Source organism: Triticum urartu, chromosome 2, assembly GCF_003073215.2.
Source record: "Triticum urartu cultivar G1812 chromosome 2, Tu2.1, whole genome shotgun sequence".
Classification (NCBI taxonomy): Eukaryota; Viridiplantae; Streptophyta; class Magnoliopsida; order Poales; family Poaceae; genus Triticum; species Triticum urartu.
Genome location: NC_053023.1, coordinates 718,902,629 through 718,917,253, shown reverse-complemented (window position 1 = coordinate 718,917,253; position 14,625 = coordinate 718,902,629).

Here is a 14,625-nt window from a genome sequence, read left to right as displayed (position 1 = left end):
TTTTATAGATTTCTTCTTCTAGCAGTTGAGCACAATTATCCTTTCCATCATACTCACGAAAGATATTAAAAAGGTGAAGCGTATGAGACAAACTCAATTCCATTTTTTATAGTTTTCTTTTATAAACTAAACTAGTGATAAAACAAGAAACTAAAAGACTCGATTACAAGATTTAAAGATATACCTTGAAGCACTCACCTCCCCGGCAACGGCGCCAGAAAAGAGCTTAGTTGACGGGGTGTGAGTGCCGCTTACCTAGCCTCCCCGGCAATGGCGCCAGAAAAGAGCTTGATGTCTACTACACAACCTTGTTCTTGTAGACGTTGTTGGGCCTCCAAGTGCAGAGGTTTTTAGGACAGTAGCAAATTTCCCTCAAGTGGATGACCTAAGGTTTATCAATTCGTAGGAGGCGTAGGATGAATATGGTCTCTCTCAAGCAACCCTGCAACCAAATAACAAAGAGTCTCTTGTGTCCCCAACACACCCAATACAATGGTAAATTGTATAGGTGCACTAGTTCGGTGAAGAGATGGTGATACAAGTGCAATATGGATAGTATATAAAGGTATTTGTAATCTGAAATTATAAAAACAGCAAGGTAGCAAGTGATAAAAGTGAGCATAAACGGTATTGCAATGATAGGAAATAAGGCCTAGGGTTCATACTTTCGCTAGTGTAAGTTCCTTCAACAATAATAACATAATTGGATCACATAACCATCCCTCAATATGCAACAAAGAGTCACTCCAAAGTCACTAATAGCGGAGAACGAACGAAGAGATTATGGTAGGGTACGAAACCACCTCAAAGTTATTCTTTCCAATCAATCCGTTGGGCTATTCCTATAAGTATCACAAACAGCCCTAGAGTTCGTACTAGAATAACACCTTAAGATACAAATCAACCAAAACCCTAATGTCACCTAGATACTCCAATGTCATCTCAAGTATCCGTGGGTATGATTATACGATATGCGTCACACAATCTCAGATTCATCTATTCAACCAACACAAAGGACCTCAAAGACTGCCCCAAAGTTCTACCGGAGAATCATGACAAAAACGCGTGCCAACCCCTATGCATAGGTTCATGGGCGGAACCCGCAAGTTGATCACCAAAACATACATCAAGTGAATCACGTGGTATCCCATTGTCACCACAGATACGCACGGCAAGACATACATCAAGTGTTCTTAAATCTTTAAAGACTCAATCCGATAAGATAACTTCAAAGGGGAACTCAATTTATTACAGGAGAGTAGAGGGGGAGGAGAAACATAAGATCCAACTATAATAGCAAAGCTCGCGATACATCAAGGTCGTGGCAAATCAAGAACATGAGAGAGAGAGAGAGAGATCAAACACATAGCTACTGGTACATACCCTTAGCCCCGATGGAGAACTACTCCCTCCTCGTCATGGAGAGCGACGGGATGATGAAGATGGACACCGGAGAGGGATTACCCCCTCCGGCAGGGTGCCGGAACGGGTCTAGATTGGATTTCGGTGGCTACGGAGGCTTCTGGCGGCAGAACTCCCGATCTATTCTCTGTTCTGATGTTTTTAGGGTATATGGAGATATATAGGCGGAAGAAGTACGTCAGGGGGGCCACGAGGGGCCCACGAGGGTGGAGGGCGCGCCCCCCTACCCCGTGGTCTCCTCGAAGCTTCCTTGACGTAGACTCCAAGTCTTCTGGGCTTCTTTCCTTCCAAAAATGAGTTCCATGAAGTTTCAGGTCAATTGGACTCTGTTTGATTTTCCTTTTCTTCGAAACCCTAAAACAGGGTAAAAACAGAAACTGGCACTGGGCTCTGGGTTAATAGGTTAGTCCCAAAAATGATATAAAAGTGTATAATAAAGCCCATAAACGTTCAAAACAGTAGATAATATAGCATGGAGCAATAAAAATTATAGATACGTTGGAGACGTATCAGCATCCCCAAGCTTAATTCCTGCTCGTCCTCGAGTAGGCAAATGATAAAAACAGAATCCTCAAGACGTATCAGCCGGCAGCTGGGATTCTGGGCTGGAAAAGGAGCAAATATTAGATACCTATTCTGCACACCTCCAAAAGTCCTGAAACTTCATGGAAGACGTTTTCAGAATATATAAAAAATATTGAGCGTAAGAAGTTCACCAGGGGGCCACACCCTGCCCACGAGGGTGGGGGCGCGCCCTACCCCCCTGGGCGCGCCCCCCTACCTCATGGGCCCCCTGGTGGCCCTCCGATGGCCATCTTCTGCTATATGGAGTCTTTCGATGAAAAAAATAAATCATAAGCCATCTTTTCGGACGAGACTCCGCCGCCATGAGGCGGAACCTTGGCGGAACCAATCTAGGGCTCTGGCGGAGCTGTTCTGCCGGAGAAACTTCCCACGGGAGGGGGAAATCATCGCCATCATCATCACCAACGCTCCTCTCATCGGGAGAGGGCAATCTCCATCAACATCTTCACCAGCACCATCTCCTCTCAAAACCCTAGTTCATCTCTTGTATCCAATTCCTGTCTCCAAGTCCGGGATTGGTACCTGTGGGTTGCTAGTAGTGTTAATTACTCCTTGTAGTTGATGCTAGTTGGTTTATTTGGTGGAAGACCATATGTTCAGATCCTTTGTGCATATTAATACCCCTCTGTTTATGAACATGAATATGCTTTGTGAGTAGTTACTTTTGTTCCTGAGGACATGGGAGAAGTCTTGCTATTAGTAGTCATGTGAATTTGGTATTCGTTCGATATTTTGATGAGATGTATGTTGTCTCTCCTCTAGTGGTGTTATGTGAATGTCGACTACATGACACTTCACCATTATTTTGGCCTAGAGGGAGGCATTGGGAAGTAATAAGTAGATGATGGGTTGCTAGAGTGACAGAAGCTTAAACCCTAGTTTATGCGTTGCTTCGTAAGGGGCTGATTTGGATCCACATGTTTCATGCTATGGTTAGGTTTACCTTAATACTTTTGTTGTAGTTGCGGATGCTTGCAATAGAGGTTAATCATAAGTGGGATGCTTGTCCAAGTGAGGGCAGTACCCAAGCACCGGTCCACCCACATACCAAATTATCAAAGTACCGAACGCGAATCATATGAACGTGATGAAAACTAGCTTGACGATATTCCCATGTGTCCTCGGGAGCGCTTTACATCATATAAGAGTTTGTCCAGGCTTGTCCTTTGCTACAAAAAGGATTGGGCCACCTTGCTGCACTTTATTTACTTTTGTCACTTGTTGCTCGTTACAAATTATCCTATCACAAAACTATCTGTTACCTATTATTTCAGTGCTTGCAGAGAATACCTTGCTAAAAACCGCTTATCATTTCCTTCTGCTCCTCGTTGGGTTCGACACTCTTACTTATCGAGAGGACTACGGTAGATCCCCTATACTTGTGGGTCATCAAGACTCTTTTTTGGCACCGTTGCCGGGGAGTGAAGCGCCTTTGGTAGGTGGAAATTGGTAAGGAAAATTTTGTTGGGGAACGTAGTAATTTGAAAAAATTTCCTACGCACACGCAAGATCATGGTGATGCATAGCAACGAGAGGGGAGAGTGTGATCTACGTACCCTTGTAGATCGACAACAGAAGCGTTTGGTTGATGTAGTCGTACGTCTCCACGGCCCGACTGATCAAGCACCGAAACTACGACACCTCCGAGTTCTAGCACACGTTCAGCTCGATGACGATCCCCGGGCTCCGATCCAGCAAAGCATCGGGGAGGAGTGCCGGGGTTTCTGATCCACAGGCACCTATGGGACCGGCGGACCGGGTCCCTTTTTGGTTCGGCGGGGGGCGGAGGTTGCGCAAAGAGCAGATCAAGGCGAAGCAAGCGGGCGGTTGGTCGTGCGAGGAGTAAATCGAGGCGAAGCACGCGAGCGATTTACCCAGGTTCGGGCCGCACGGATGCGTAAAACCCTACTCCTGCTTTGTGGATTGGTATTGATTTCTAGCTCGGGAGCGAGCGTGAGTGTGTGGAATTGCTGAACCTCGCGAGGGCTCTGGAGATGGCCGACCCCCTCTACGTTGCACACGGGCCTCCTTTTATACTCAAGGGGTTACCGACATAGAGCAACTGCGGCCAAGGGCAAAAATGGAAAGGGTGCCGTGGGTAGGCACAGCTAGGTGCTGTAGTAGGCACAGCTTGCCGCGGCCGTCGACTTGTCGCTTCCGGGAGCTTGTCGCTCACCGGGCCTTGTCGGGGCGCGTGACGCGCCGCTGCAAGTTCCTTGGAATGCCTCGGACGGCCTTCCCGGCAAGCGCCTCTTGCCGGGGTCTTGGGACGCTTCTGATGGCCTTCCCGGCAAGCTCCTCTTGCCGGGGTCTTGCCTTCTTCCCGGCAAGCTCCTCTTGCCGGGGTCTTGTCTTGAGTACTTTGTTCTTGAATGGTCTTCAGAGGGACCACGGGGAATCTTGGCGGTGACCTGGCAGGCCTTGCCGCGGGGTGCTGCGACTGCCCGTGCACAAGTTCAGGGTACAAGGGTACCCCTACTCTAGTACACCGACAGGAGCCCCCGGGCCTGGGCCAGACACGGTGCCGAGCGCTGTTGGGCCAGGCCCAAAACAGTGCACGGGCACGCGCGGCCTAGGTCACGCCGCACGTCCCTCCGCTTCCATCGCGCACGCCCGAAACGGCACGCGTCAAACGCGGTGTCGTGGGTGACGCGGGCGGCGCGCGTGGGGCTAAGCCCCGCGAGCATGCGTCAAGCCATGATGAAGGGGAACGGCCCACACCCTCTTCTCCAAACGGAGGTAGGCGTGGGGGCGTGGCGCATTTACTGGACGGGGCCGGTGCGCGGTTTTCGAAGCGCCCACTCCCCGAGATTGTGGGGTAGGGCGAGGCCGCCCCATCCATCGCCTCAGTCCCGCATCCCCGCCACGCGGCTCCTATGCACTTGGGATCGCGGACGGTGGAAGCGGGAATCCGGGCCGTTGCGAGCGGAGGTGACAGGTCGGCCCGCCTCCCTGCTCTTCCTATGTCTTGATTCGTTGAGCGGGGCGGCTGGGCTCCCACTTCGCTCCTTTATAAGGAGCGGGAAGGGAGCACCGAAGCCTGCACGAGCTCATCTCCTCCTTTCTTCAGCTTCTGCTCCCCTTTCTCTCATTCTCCATGGAGAAAGGGAATCCTGGGCCTTCATCGGTGGCGGCGAGGGTCGCCGTCAGGCAGCGCACCCTCCCCTCTTCCTCGCTCGTGGTGGCAGAGCCAGCCATAAGGAGAAGAGGGAGGGGGCGAGGTCGTGGACGAGGTCGAGGACGAGGTCGAGGCGCTCGGGGAAGAGGCGGACGGGGCGACGCGCCAGCTTTGCCCCCGCCGGCGGCTCCTCTCCCCGCGGCGGTCCATATAGGGGACGACCCTTGCGAGTTCTTCGTCAAGCTGCACCGGGCGCCTCGTCGTCGCCTCCGGCTTCCTGCTCCGTTCGCGAGCGCGATGGAGTCGGACCCGCCCGAAACCTCCATTTTAAGCTGGTGGAGGGCGATCTCCTCTCCGTTAAGGTCTTCGGGTGCTTCGGCACCCGGGCGAAGTGCTGCGTGGACAGCTCCTCCGATAGCGAAGGCTCCTCCTCGAGCGAGAGTGACGAGGAGGAGAGCGGCAGTGATGGTGAGGGTGGCGGGCGGCAGGATGGCGGCCCCGACTAGGTGTCGGGCGCCGTCTTGTGCGGCACCGGCGACCCCACCATCCGCGCCTGCCGGCTTCTTGAACTCCCCGGGGGCGTCTCCTTGGGCGGCTGGCGTAGGGAGGCCGCGGAAGGGGAAGAGGGCTGGCGACAAGGCCGTCAGGTCGGAGTATGAGGGCGTGGTGCCCTCGACAGCGCGCTGACGTCCTGCCGCCCCTCCTTCGCACCCTTCTCCCGGCGTCGCCATCACCGTCTGGCCCCCGGGATGTTCTCTTGGTGTCTTCTGGCACCTGTATCTCACCTCGGCGCCCCTTTCCCCTTTTCGCCTCCTTGATCTACCTCCTGAAGAGAGGGACAGGAAAGGGATTACGGGCACCTTATCTTTTTAATTGTAAGCCCTCGGGCCTTAGTTGTATCTAGAACTTGTAATCCTCTCCTCATGTTTTTCATCCTCTATGGACTGTACCTGTATGGGATGTTTTTTAATGAAAAGGGGATGTTTGCCGGGTTATTTGCCTCGCGGGTTGAACCCACGCCAAGGAACAAATCCTTGGTATCTCTCGGACAGGCCTTCCATTCCCCGACAACAAGCCCTGCCGCCTTCCCACGTCGCTCGACCTTCCTCACGCCTTTGACGGAGGCGGGAACGAGGTGGGTGCGGCCTCCTTGTCTCATCCCTTAGCTGTCGCGGCTACGACCAAACTTGGCCCCGGGAACGCGCTCCAGGGCCTAGAGTTGGGGGAGCACGGCAGTTTCCGGGAAGGAACGCGGTTTCACATTCCCCAGTCCATAGGAGGATGCATGAAGAGGGATAAAAGACTTATCTGATATTGCAGCCCCCGGCAACTATGGCTTGCCGGGGGTGACACCTTGGCATTCGCAGCCCCCGGCGTTCTTGCCGGGGCCCAGGTGCCGGCGCGCCCTTCTTCTCCTTTTCGTCTCCAGGTGGCCTGGCCAGGACGTGCGAGCCCTGCGAATGAAGGAAAAGCAAAGGGACGGACACTCGACCCCTAAGCTAGGGGTTAGCCGCTGTTAGGGACTATCGACCCTAACCAAGGACGAGACTCAACCTAGCATGCATGCTAAAACCCCCGGGGTATGCAGCGCTTCATTTACTGGTGCTCAGGGTCTGCGCCTGGCTCTGTACAGAGGATTACATGCAACAGCGGCAAGACTCGTACAGAAAGGTGGTTGCCGGACGGGGTCCGACAACCGCACCTTACGGGTAAAACTTACGAAGATGCTCGATGTTCCAGGAGTTGCTCACTGGGATGCCATCTTCGGTCTCAAGGCGGACAGCGCCAGGCCTTGTGACTCGTTTCACCCGGTAAGGGCCTTCCCACTTCGGCGTCAACTTGTTGGAATTCTTGGCCGACTGAACGTGCCGAAGAACAAGGTCGCCTTCCTCGAGACTCCTGGCACTGACTCTGCGGCTATGGTAGCGGCGCAGAGCTTGCTGGTAGCGAGCAGCTCGCACAGCAGCCTGGAGACGATCTTCCTCAAGGAGCAGCGCGTCATCTTGCCGCAGCCGCTCTTGCTCAAGCTCATCGTAAGTGAGCACTCGAGGTGACCCGTATACGAGTTCCGTGGGGGTAACTGCCTCTGCTCCATAGACTAGAGAAAAGGGCGTCTGCCCAGTGGCTCGATTTGGCGTCGTTCTGATCGACCAAAGAACCACCGGTAGCTCCTCGATCCAGTTTCTTCCGCACTTGTGCAGCCTGTCGAAAGTTCTAGTCGTGAGCCCGCGCAGCACCTCGGCGTTCGCCCTCTCCGCTTGACCGTTGCTCCTTGGGTGAGCAACAGAAGCGAAGCAGACCTTGGTGCCGAGATCTTGGACGTACTGCATGAAGGTGTGGCTCGTAAATTGTGTGCCGTTGTCGGTGATTATCCGGTTAGGGATCCCGAAGCGGCAAACAATCGACCTGAAGAACTTGACGGCTGACTGTGCGGTCACCTTCCTCACTGGCTCCACTTCCGGCCACTTTGTGAACTTGTCGATTGCGACGTACAAGTACTCAAAGCCCCCGACAGCTCGGGGGAAGGGGCCGAGGATGTCGAGCCCCCAGACCGAAAATGGCCAGGATAAAGGGATCGTCTGGAGAGCTTGAGCTGGCTGGTGTATCTGTTTGGAATGGAACTGGCACGCTTCACACTTGGTTACTTGTGCAGTTGCATCCTGGAGGGCTGTTGGCCAGAAGAATCCTTGCCGGAATGCTTTGCCGACAAGTGCTCTCGCGCCAATGTGGTGGCCACATATGCCTCCGTGTATCTCCGCCAACAGCTTTTGTCCATCTTCCCGGGGAATACACCTCAATTTCACACCATTGAGTCTTCTTCTGTACAGTGTCTTGTCGATGAACTGGTACATACTTGACTGCCGGGCTACTCTTTCGGCTTCTTCTTGCTCTTCGGGAAGTTCTGCTGTCTGAAGGAAACGGACAATCTGCTGCGCCCATGTTGGAGCCTGTGGCTCGACAACAAGGACTAAAGGCAACTCTGCTGCCGCGGGAACATCGGCTTCTACGGCGAGAAGCTGTGTCTCTGCCGGAGCTGCCATCGCCTTCTTGTGCTTGCCGGTGAAGCTCGATGGTGCGTCCTCGACGGTAGCGCAGCACTCCGAAGAGGCGCGCTTGCCGGAGTGGGCATCAGAGCTTCTGCCGGACTGGGTCTTCTTGCCGGTGGAGCTCGATGGTGCGTCCTCGACGGCAGCGCAGCACTCCAAAGAGGTGCGCTTGCCGGAGTGGGCACCAGAGCTCTTGCCGGACTTGGTCTTCTTGGTCCCGGGGGCTTCAGCGGCAAGTGGATCGCGGTATGCCGTGGCTGCCGCTTCCCGGTAGATCTTGTCGGCACAGATAAGAGCGTCCTTCTTGTCGCCAGGGACAGAAATGACGCTTATCGGGCCTGGCATCTTCAGCACGTTATACGCGTAGTGAGAGGCTGCCATGAACTTGGCGAGTGCTGGACGGCCAAGTATCCCATTGTAAGGCAACGGGATATCGGCGACGTCGAACGTGACCTTCTCAGTCCTGAAGTTTAACTCGCTGCTGAATGTTACCGGCAGCGTGACCTTCCCCTTCGGCTTGCTCCTTCCCGGATTGATTCCTTGGAATGTGCCGGTCTCTTCGAGCTCGCCGTCAGGGATCTGGAGTTTTCGGAGCACAGCGGAGGAGATCAGGTTTAAGCCGGCCCCGCCGTCAACTAGCATCTTGGTGACCTTGAGGTTGCGGATAGTTGGTGAAACCAACATCGGCAAACACCCGACCGCGGTTGTGCGGTCAGGGTGGTCCTCAATGTCAAAGATGATAGGCGTGCTGGACCACTTCAGAAGCTTGCGCGATTCGATGGGTGGTTCCGCTGCATTGACTTCCCGCACCCACTGTTTGAGTTGGCGGTGCGAGGTATGCAGGGAAGCACCCCCGTCAACGCACAAGACTTCTGTGGCTTTCTGAAACTCCTGCTCACTGGTCTCAACGTCATCCATGTCTTCATCCTCCCCGTCGTCTTCGTCGTTGTCGCGACCGCGGGGAGGTCTGTCTCCCTGCCACTGCTTGGCCTTGCCGCGGCGTCCTTCCTGGCCGGTGCGCTTCTGGCCAGGCTTCTCGGCACCCCCTTGGGCTCTCTCCCTGTCGCGCCGCTCGTACTCAGCCCTCTGTTGCTGGACGAGCTACTCGACCTTCTTGCAGCTCTGGAGGTCATGGCCCTTGGTGCGGTGAATCTTACAGTATTGCTTGCCGGAGCCGTCCCGCTTGTCGGCGACCGCCACAGCCTGGCAGTTGGTGCATGCGGCAACTTCCTTGCCGGAGCTACCTACTGTGGCCTTCGTGGCGTCACCTTCATTGCCGGATTGCTCAACGACCCGCACCTCGTTGTTCTGCTTCTTCCTGTTGTTGCGCCGCCGGCTTCTCTTCGCCGGGGCGGCATCCTCACTGTCAGATCCTCCTGCTCCAGTGCTTTCTCCGGGGAATTTCCTCCCCTCCTCAGCGCGTGCACACCGGTCGGCCAGGGCATAAAGCTCGCTGACGTCCCGAATCTTGCAAATCGCCAACTCCTCCCGCATCCTGCGGTTACGCACGTTCTGGTGGAATGCGCTGATTACCGCGGCAGGGTGGATATTTTAGATGTTGTGGTGTACACGGCTGAACCTCTGGATGTACTGGCGCAGGGGCTCTCCTTCCTTCTGGACGAGCAGATGGAGATCGCTCTCTTGGCCATGAGGTTTGTGGCCGCCTGTGAAGGCGCCAACAAACTGGTGGCACATGTCAGCCCAGGAGGATACGGAGTTGTCCGGCAAGTGCATAAGCCAGGACCTGACGTTGGGCTTAAGCGCCAGCGGGAAGTAGTTGGCAAGGATCTTGTCGTCCCGTCCCCCAGCAGCCTGCACCGCGATGGTGTAGATGCTGAGGAACTCCGACGGATGCAACTTGCCATCGTACTTCTCTGGTACGTCGGGCTTGAAGGTCTTCGTACTGGGCCACTGGACTTGCCGCAGCTCAGGAGTGAACGCAGGGCAACCTACCGGGTACGGCAAGTCGCCCGGTTCCCCTGGCGCATGCATGTCAACAGAGGGCCCAGCGCGCTGGTCTGACTGACGTCGCGCTTCTCTTCGACGCTCGATTCGAGTGCGAGCGTCTTCTTGCTGTCGTTCTTGAAGAACCTGGCGTTGATCGCGGCGAGCTCGCGGGTCCGACGACGCGGTGGAGTCGCTGTCGAGGTGGACCCGGCGGGTCGGCGATCTTGGCCTCCGGGGTGGGGAATGCAGAGAGGTTGCACCCCCTCCGGCCTTGTCGTCACCACCGGCTCGTACCTGGCTGACTCGCTGCGGCCGCGGCGTGCTTGGCTGCCGAGGAGTGTCGCCGTTGGCGAAGTCGATGAGACTCTGGATAGTGGCCCTCCAGTCGTCGATCTTGTCCGGCGCTGGAGGGTAGTCTAGGAGCAGCTGAGCTCGCGCCAGAGCTTCGGCTGCGGTGGCGGGCGGCTGTAGCGAACGGTGCGAGGAGCGGGATAAGCTCGGACTTCTAACTATGTTAGAAGGAGCAGTATCTCGTCCAGGCGACCGCGTCTCGCTCGCGCCGGCTTGTTGACGCGCATGGTGGTCCTGGGCGCCCCGGGATCCACCAGCTCGATCTTGATCCAGCGAGCGCATGGTACCGTGAGTACCATGACGCTGCCGGTCCCGCGCCTCCTGAGATGGGCGCGGTGCATGCACGGACGCCGAGGTCTTGGAGTGCGCCCGGTCGTTGTGGGGGCCGGCTACGCCGCCGGCGGGCAGCGCAGCCTTGCCCTGGGACCTGGCAGCACCGCGAGTTCCCTCGTCGACGCGTGTTCCTCCGCCGGCGCCTGCCCCACCATCCGTTTGCTCCGGCGGTGGGTGGCTCGGCGCGGACGGAGAAGCTGCCTCCGAAACTTTCTTCTTCGGTGGCATGTTGATGAAGAAGATGAAGATCTAGCTTGCAAGAACGCCGGATCTGATTCACACCACTTCGACGCCCCCTACCTGGCGCGCCGGAGGTGCCGGGGTTTCTGATCCACGGGCACCTATGGGATCGGCGGACCGGGTCCCTTTTTGGTTCGGCGGGGGGCGGAGGTTGCGCAAAGAGCAGATCGAGGCGAAGCAAGCGGGCGGTTGGTCGTGCGAGGAGTAAATCGAGGCGAAGCACGCGAGCGATTTACCCAGGTTCGGGCCGCACAGATGCGTAAAACCCTACTCCTGCTTTGTGGATTGGTATTGATTTCTAGCTCGGGAGCGAGCGTGAGTGTGTGGAATTGCTGAACCTCGCGAGGGCTCTTGAGATGGCCGACCCCCTCTACGTTGCACACGGGCCTCCTTTTATACTCAAGGGGTTACCGACATAGAGCAACTGGGGCCAAGGGCAAAAATGGAAAGGGTGCCGTGGGTAGGCACAGCTAGGTGCTGTAGTAGGCACAGCTAGCTGCTATAGTGTTATCATACCTAACCCTGACGGCAGGGGACAAGGGCATTAAATGCCCGTCTCTGTCGCCTAGACAACACCGAAAGGGACCGCTAGGGACGCCACCGTCTTGCCACGATGGTTGTCTTGTCAGTGCCTGCGCGCCACTGCACGCCCCTAGCTGCGCAGCCTCCTGCCACGTGCGCTCGGGAGGGGCCCCAGAGCGACACGTGGGTGGATGTGCTGGAGCGCGAGCGTGGAGTGGGGGCTTGCCGCGGCAAGCGCCTTGCCGCGGCCGTCGACTTGTCGCTTCCGGGAGCTTGTCGCTCACCGGGCCTTGTCGGGGCGCGTGACGCGCCGCGGCAAGTTCCTTGGAATGCCTCGGACGGCCTTCCCGGCAAGCGCCTCTTGCCGGGGTCTTGGGACGCTTCTGATGGCCTTCCCGGCAAGCTCCTCTTGCCGGGGTCTTGTCTTGAGTACTTTGTTCTTGAATGGTCTTCAGAGGGACCACGGGGAATCTTGGCGCTGACCTGGCAGGCCTTGCCGCGGGACGCTGCGACTGCCCGTGCACAAGTTCGGGGTACAAGGGTACCCCTACTCTAGTACACCGACAAGGAGTTCCGTCAGCACGACGGCGTGGTGACGATCTTGATGTTCTACCGTCACAGGGCTTCGCCTAAGCACCGCTACAATATGACCGAGGTGGAATATGGTGGAGGGGGGCACCGCACACGGCTAAGGAACGATCACGAAGATCAACTTGTGTCTATGGGGTGCCCCTTGCCTCAGTATATAAAGGATGGAGGAGGAGGAGGCCGGCCAAGGCTTGGTGCGGCCAGGATGTGGAGTCCTACTAGGACTCCAAGTCCTAGTAGGAGTCCACCAAGAGGGGAGGAAGGGAGAAGGAAGTGGAGGAGAAGGAAAGGTGGCTGGCCCCCTTTTCCCTAGTCCAATTCGGACCAGAGGGGAGGGGGGCGCAGCAGCCCCTTGGCCCTTTCTCCTCTTCCCACTAAAGCCCATCAAGGCCCATTGCTTCTCCCGTAACTGCCCGGTACTCCAAAAAATACCCGAATCACTCGGAACCTTTCCGATGTCCGAATATAGTCGTCCAATATATCAATCTTTATGTCTCTACTATTTCGAGACTCCTCGTTATGTCCGTGATCACATCCGGGACTCCGAACAACCTTTGGTACATCAAAATATATAAACTCATAATATAACTGTCATCGAAACCTTAAGCGTGCGGACCCTACGGGTTCGAGAACAATGTAGACATGACCGAGACATGTCTCCGGTCAATAACCAATAGCGGGACCTAGATGCCCATATTGGCTCCTACATATTGTACGAAGATCTTTATCGGTCAGACCGCATAACAACATACGTTGTTCCCTTTGTCATCGGTATGTTACTTGCCCGGGATTCGATCGTCGGTATCCAATACCTAGTTCTATCTCGTTACCGGCAAGTCTCTTTACTCGTTCCGTAATACATCATCTCGCAACTAACTCATTAGTTGCAATGCTTGCAAGGCTTAAGTGATGTGCATTACCGAGAGGGCCCAGAGATACCTCTCCGGCAATCGGAGTGACAAATCCTAATCTCGAAATATGCCAACCCAACATGTACCTTTGGAGACACCTGTAGAGCACCTTTATAATCACCCATTTACGTTGTGACGTTTGGTAGCACACAAAGTGTTCCTCCGGCAAACGGGAGTTGCATAATCTCATAGTCATAGGAACATGTATAAGTCATGAAGAAAGCAATAGCAACATACTAAACGATCAGGTGCTAAGCTAATGGAATGGGTCATGTCAATCACATCATTCTCCTAATGATGTGATCCCGTTAATCAAATAACAACTCTTTTGTTCATGGTTAGGAAACATAACCATCTTCAATTAACGAGCTAGTCAAGTAGAGGCATACTAGTGACACTTTGTTTGTCTATGTATTCACACATGTATTATGTTTCTGGTTAATACAATTATAGCATGAATAATAAACATTTATCATGAAATAATGAAATAAATAATAACTTTATTATTGCCTCTAGGGCATATTTCCTTCAGTCTCCCACTTGCACTAGAGTCAATAATCTAGATCACATCACCATGTGATTAACATCGATAGTTCACATCATCATGTGATTAACACCCATAGTTCACATCGCCATGTGACCAATACCCAAAGGGTTTACTAGATTCAGTAATCTAGTTCACATTGCTATGTGATTAACACCCAAAGAGTACTAAGGTGTGATCATGTTTTGCTTATGAGAGAATCTTAGTCAACGGGTCTGCCACATTCAGATCCGCATGTATTTTGCAAATTTCTATGTCAACAATGCTCTGCATGGAGCTACTCTAGCTAATTGCTCCTACTTTCAATATGTATCTAGACCGAGACTTAGAGTCTTCTAGATCAGTGTCAAAAACTTGCATCGACGTAACCCTTTACGACGAACCTTTTTGTCACGTCCATAATCAAGAAACATATACTTATTTCACTAAGGATAATTCTGACCGCTGTCCAGTGATCTACTCCTAGATCACTATTGTACTCCCTTGCCAAATCAGTGCAGGGTATACAATAGATCTGGTACACAGCATGACATACTTTATAGAACCTATGGCCAAGGCATAGGGAATGACTTTCATTCTCTTTCTATCTTCTGCCGTGGTCGGGCTTTGAGTCTTACTCAACTTCACACCTTGTAATACAGGCAAGAACTCTTTCTTTGACTGCTCCATTTTGAACTACTTCAAAATCTTGTTAAGGTATGTACTCATTGGAAAAACTTATCAAGCGTCTTGATCTATCTCTATAGATCTTGAAGCTCAATATGTAAGCAGCTTCACCGAAGTCTTTCTTTGAAAAACTCCTTTCAAACACTCCTTTATGCTTTACAGAATAATTCTACATTATTTCCGATCAACAATATGTCATTCACATATACTTATCAGAAATGCCGTAGTGCTCCCACTCACTTTCTTGTAAATACAGGCTTCACCGCAAGTCTGTATAAAACTATATGCTTTGATCAACTCATCAAAGCGTATATTCCAACTCCGAGATGCTTGCACCAGTCCACAGATGGA